Source organism: Dreissena polymorpha, chromosome 5, assembly GCF_020536995.1.
Source record: "Dreissena polymorpha isolate Duluth1 chromosome 5, UMN_Dpol_1.0, whole genome shotgun sequence".
NCBI lineage: Eukaryota > Metazoa > Mollusca > Bivalvia > Myida > Dreissenidae > Dreissena > Dreissena polymorpha.
Window position 1 is genome coordinate 12,884,358 of NC_068359.1, and position 5,983 is coordinate 12,890,340.

Sequence of the window (5,983 nt, forward strand, 5' to 3'; positions counted from 1 at the left end):
ATTTGTGATGTATTTTTACGTAGTGATAGAGTATACATTACATACTATCTCTTTCATTTGTTGGACTGTCAAAATTTTCTACTTTACAATTGATACGCAATTTCACATGACTGTAATTAACCTGTTACCCCTTAGAAACGTATTTTTACGCATTTGTAGTTCCTATGAAAGTTAAATTTAATTTAAGACCTGTCTTACTTGATTCAAGTTTTAAAGGCTTTAATTCAAACCCTTAGATACTGATTAGCAGCAAACAGCATAAAATCTGAACAAACTGCGAGTTTCTCGCAGGCTGTTGTGGTTTTATGTTGTTTGCGCATAGCCATTTTCACTTTTCTTCTAAGTGAGAAAGGGTTAATCTAAACAAAATAAACCAGTATGAAATATAAATGTGCAGTTCTGATAAATAGTCAAGACTTCAATCTCGGTGTATATGTTTGTATGAAATGTCAGGCGCCAAATGTGGTAATATATTTTATAAGTTTGAGCAACACATGTCAACTAACGAAAAAAAATTAATTGATTTATGCGGCATTCAATGAATAAAATGATAATTCTATATAATCAGTAACTATAACTTAGGATAAAACGGTCACCTGTCGTATGCGGCCAGAGTCTAGTTCATAACGAAAGCCATTTTCACCTGTGTTAAGCGACTACGAGGCAGTCACTTCGAGTCTCGAAACGTGCATATTAAAATCGATCTTTATGTTTGTGTTGCAGATCTAACCTTATAGCGTCTATTGTGTATCAGTCAACGGGTGATAAAGTATATAGCGGTATGTTGCAAATAGATATTATAGATCAAGCGTTTCTGCCCTATAAGAAAAACTGGTCTACCATATAAGCGTCGTCTCTGATTAGCCTGTGCGGATTGCAAATGTTACTCTGGAACGACACTTTACGTCAATGCATCAAATCCGGTTTTCCCAGAGCGCGGCTCAAATGTCAAAACCTTTTTTCATCTTAAGTCACGTGTGCGCCGCCTACTGCAACAACCGAAGGAATAGTCATGGGTGATCTCGGCAGTGCAGGGTAACAATGTGGGCTATCGAGACAGATGCCCGCAGGAAGAATCTATGGGCCAGCGCTGTACCCACATTGTCAAAAACACAGATATACGCCACGTTATTTGAAAACAGTCTTAAAGCATGTTCGTAAAGTGTCGTCTCAGATAAGCCTGTGCAGTTCACACAAGCTTATCAGTGACAACACTTTTCGCAAAGACTGTATTTTAGTTAAGAATATATTCTTTTTAAACAAACAAACATTCGAGCGAAAGCGTTATCCCTGATTAGCCTGTAAAGACTGCACATGCATTGAGTCCGGTTTTCCAGAGTGCTGGTCGTATTCATTAGTGCACCCACCTTGTCAAAACCACAAGTATGTATTAGTGTATTAGTGTATCACATAGGTTCGATACACAGTTATACGTGTGTATCAACTATTTCAAAACAGTGCCACCTTTTGAAGAACACTTGTTTGTCATACTGCCTTATTTTGTGAAAAACATGTATGACATTATGACACACTCTCCAATAAACAGATATGTCATGGTACAAATACAGTAATATCTACAGTATTTGGGCAGCGACACTTTGTATTAATATATAATCTAGTGTTTGATGCAATTATCTTTTTTTCTGATCTCTTGGGTATTTGTGTATATGTGTAAATATATTTAGTTAACATTTAGGAAAAAAGATTAGTTTCAACCTGTTATACATTAACTTCCACAAACGGAATTGTTTTGTTTAATGCAAATTACGACCTACGCATGCTATTCGCTAAAAACAAAAATGAAAAATAATATAACCGTGTTTTTCATCATTATTTAATATTATACATAACATCACTTTTCTTTGAATTGTGTTGGTTAGGTATCAGTTAGCTTACCATTCTGGGGTGGACAGCAAGTTTAATCGCTCTTCATGGCTTGTGAAATTTAATTTTCTACTTCATGCACTTAGGAGAGCCCCCACGCAGTGTTTTGTATGCACGTGGCGACCACAGACAGTTGCATGTTCCTCCTGACTGGAGGCTCGTACATGCGTGACCGGTTCCGGGACCTCGGTTACCCCGCAAATAGCTTCATCATGGCCAACGCTGCGGGAGACCTGACTAAGCACACCGCAGTCCGCTTAAAGAGTATCGAAATTTAAAGATTGGCAAATGTATTTAGTTTAAACATGTTTACTAAGCTTTGTTGCACCAAAGTCTTTTTCTCAGAGTTATTTAGATGCTCTTCAGTCTTATGATGAAGCAAATTATAAATGGAATATTTATCGAAGCATTACCAATAACTTCTTTATAGTTAATGTAGCAAACCAAAATTTCGAATAATTGTCTTATTCTGTTTTATTGAACTCTTCTTTCATTTGTACGATATTTTCATGCATATTTTTTACTTGCACACATTTTCAAAAGGTTCAAGTGCATTTTTAAAGCATTCTTTTATCTGAAGCTTTTATACAATCCTTAATGAAATCAAGATATTATTTAAAGCTTAAGCTCATGGGTTAAAATTCCCGTGACAAAATGTTCAGGGGGTACAGTACCCTTGTGTGAAAAAAACCTTATTTGGAGCCCTGTTCTTTGCTGTCAGAAAACAACAGAAAATCCCAAGAAAACACTGTACAACAAAATTATCAGCTTACAAAGTAACACATTATACAAAAGTTTCTAGTTGCTATAACCAAAATGGAACGTACTTACCCCCGCGTCACTTTGATCTGTGCGTATGTACTCATTGAAGCTCAACGCATTCAAGAAGGACTTAAACAGTGTTTTTTTCCATGTAAGGTCCCAGCTGATAGAGGGCACATATGTGATAATTGAGTCGTACACCAAGAAGCCCGCTCCAATTGGGGGACAGTCAGCCCCGGGGTCCCGAGGCCACGCCCCAGGGTCACAATAACTTCATCACAGACGTTGCCCTGTGTCAGGCCTTACCGCGCCTCATGTTGACGGCGTCGAGAAACGGTGTCGTGAAAGTGTGGAAATAGAGGTTTGGTTGTGTGTGTATTGGAAGGTAGGGATTATAGTGGTTTAAGTGGGTGGTTTATTGGTAATTTTGGTTTGGATGGAGGGATGTGGGATTATGACAGGGAGGTTGGTGGGGAGGTTAATTTAATAATTGCGTTTTAAAAGGTTGGCGATGTTGAAGTGTAGAAATATAGAAGATGTAGGAATAGGGAATGTGTTGATTATTATGATTGAGGTTTTAGAACATTGGTATGTAAGGTGTGGAAAAAGGGCAGAGATTCAGCGTAGATTGTGGGTGAGGATGGGTCGCTTATGGACATTATAGTGACCGATAGTATCGTGTTCAGATACTATGATAAATACCAATAGGTTTGTAAACTTTGATATACATTGTAAAATATATAAACAACTTGTTATTTATAAAGATAATGTGGATACGACAATTATAATTTGTGTATGTGTGATAATATGTTTTCTCTCTTTTTTACAGAATGTGTTATCTTTTCATTTTAAATTTAAGCAAATTGTGAAATACTTTCCCCATGATGATCTTTAAGGAAATTGATTACGTAAAACATTATCGACTCTTTACTATCAAGTGTGTTTCTGATTTTTTATATCGTAGTGTGACTGTAATTGTTCTTGTGAACTTGTTCCTTTCCTGAAACTGTCAATGTGTTGTCCATGTTATTGTTGCTTGCGTCTGCAAATTATAATACAGTTTAAGGATTTAGTTTTCTGCGAATGTTTGATTATTCTAAGCTTTTCCATAAAGACCATATGAAACATGACCTTAGACATCTCTGATTTTCAAAATTTATATTACTCATCCAAAGATACTATTGGACGTCCCGACTCACTTAATTTTAAGTAAAAGTATGCATATTGATTGTGTTTACGGATCAAAACACTACTCTACTGGTCCTTATAGTGAAACAAAGACTTAAATAATTTGTTAAGGTTTATGATCTTACAATTGTTTTCAAGCCTGACTGCTATGTTCATTTAGCTAATCTCTATATATGTATTGAGCACTTTATATTGTTTTGTTTTGAATGTGCACTTGTTTGAAAAGATACATTTGCATTGAATAACCAACTGTTCACCTTTTCACAATTTTCACCTTCGTTTTGCAGTATTATGAAATAATGTATAATCGTTTATTAATAATAACATGACATTTAGAATGAGTATTGAATCAAAAGATTTTTAGATCGCTTGGGCATTCTGAAATATGACCGTAACCTGCTTAATTAAAATGATGTCATTAGTGTTGATTCGGGTGTATGCATTTTGTTAACTTGAAGAAACTTGATAGATTTCTACAATGTTACGCCGCTTCTTATAATTATTTCTCTTTGGTTTATGATAGAAACTTTAACCCGATTATTTGTATTGTCGTTGCCCATTTATATATTTATGTGACTTTATACGTTTGCAGTTTGAAAAATCTCCAAAGCGTACAACGTTAGTGCATGGAATCGATTTACTACCAATATTTGCAATATGCTTTATTTATGTCATGAAATAAAAAATAAAAATAAATTGTGTTTTTATATTAAACAAATTCATGAAACATTTGAAATATTTATCTGTAAGGATCTTGTATTTATCTTATCTGACCCTGTATTTGCTGAGTACAAGGTTGCAACAGTAACTTAGTACATTGTTTTATAAGTGTATTGTACCCCATCTCTTGACAAATGGTTAACCCACCAATTGTTGAGTATAGTGTTGCAGCAGTGAACTGTACACGGCTGACTGACCAATTGTTGACTAAACTAAGGATAGAATGTTTCAGCAGTGTAGTCCTGTGCCTTATCGAATTACAATTCTGGCCCCGTTTTGAACACTTGAGTTTTTTTTAGAAACTGTTATATTATCCGTCTCTTTTCAATTGTCATGAACATAATATAATAATATAGTAAATACAAACATAATAATGTGTTATATTTACATTTAGAAAGCATTTATGTGGCAAAGCGTGCTATTTACCCAATATTGCCACAGGTATAAAGTAATTTTTATACTCTCTTTTTATCCCTTTATTTAACACTTAACGCAGAAATATGTATTACTCCGTTTAGAGAATAAAATAAAAACAATGCACAAATCTAGTGAGTATCCGTATAGCAGGCATATAGAGAATACTAGGTCGGTGCCGAATAAAGCGAAGTTTATTTTGCGAGGCTTAGATTTTCGGGCCGAGCAAAATTAACTTCACTTTATTCGGCACCGACCTAGCATTCGATTTATCCCAGAAATGTTCTTAGTCGTCAATTATTTCTTCAAACATAGACTAGGAAAATAGAACATACAAGGAAAATCCCAAAGTTATTTTAAGCAAATATTACTGTGTTATTTTATTCGTGCCGAGCCTAATATATTACAAAAAGATCAGGCACTAACCTGTTTTTTCTGTTTATCATGCCTCTTCGTCCCCGATTGTAAAGAAATAATGAAAACAATACTAAACCAAAGCGCTGTAGGCGCTGAAGGCCTGGGGCTAGATTTAGTGTTCTTGGGAAGAAGTATGGTCCGAATTTCTCCCTTTGTCCGAATTTATAAGGATTGACCCTAGCGGTTGAGTGCATAAGCTCAGAGACTGTAAGAAAAGACAATATTTGTGCATAAACTAAAGTGTACATATACGGTGGACGACTACACGATACTGCTGGTGGGAACGATAACCTTTTGTTCAACTCTAAAGATCTGGTAGAGGTTCGTCTACTTAGGCGGTGAAGATATACAACAACAACAACATGGCTGCAAAAAAACTGTTATTGTACGCGACAAAAAATCACTTTCAATAGCCTAAGATAGCTTTTTATTACATAATTAACAGATCAGGAAAGCCCTCATACTTCATTTGTTATATGTATACAAAAGAAAATCCACTTACCCTTATAAAGAACGGTGTACAGATTGTGTACTTTGTCTCACGTCGAACTTTTCGCGCTCGATTTGCGCGCTCGACCTGCGCAGTGAAATACCATAT

General features: G+C 35.5%; 1 long non-coding RNA gene across 1 annotated transcript; it reads left to right on the forward strand.

Moving 5' to 3' along the window:
• The first annotated feature begins 871 nt into the window (after positions 1 to 871).
• LOC127882387 (uncharacterized) lies at positions 872 to 4,530 on the forward strand. The gene is made up of 2 exons (XR_008050519.1): positions 872 to 1,383; positions 1,971 to 4,530. It is a non-coding gene; the product is annotated as an uncharacterized LOC127882387 (long non-coding RNA).
• Positions 4,531 to 5,983: the final 1,453 nt, after the last annotated feature.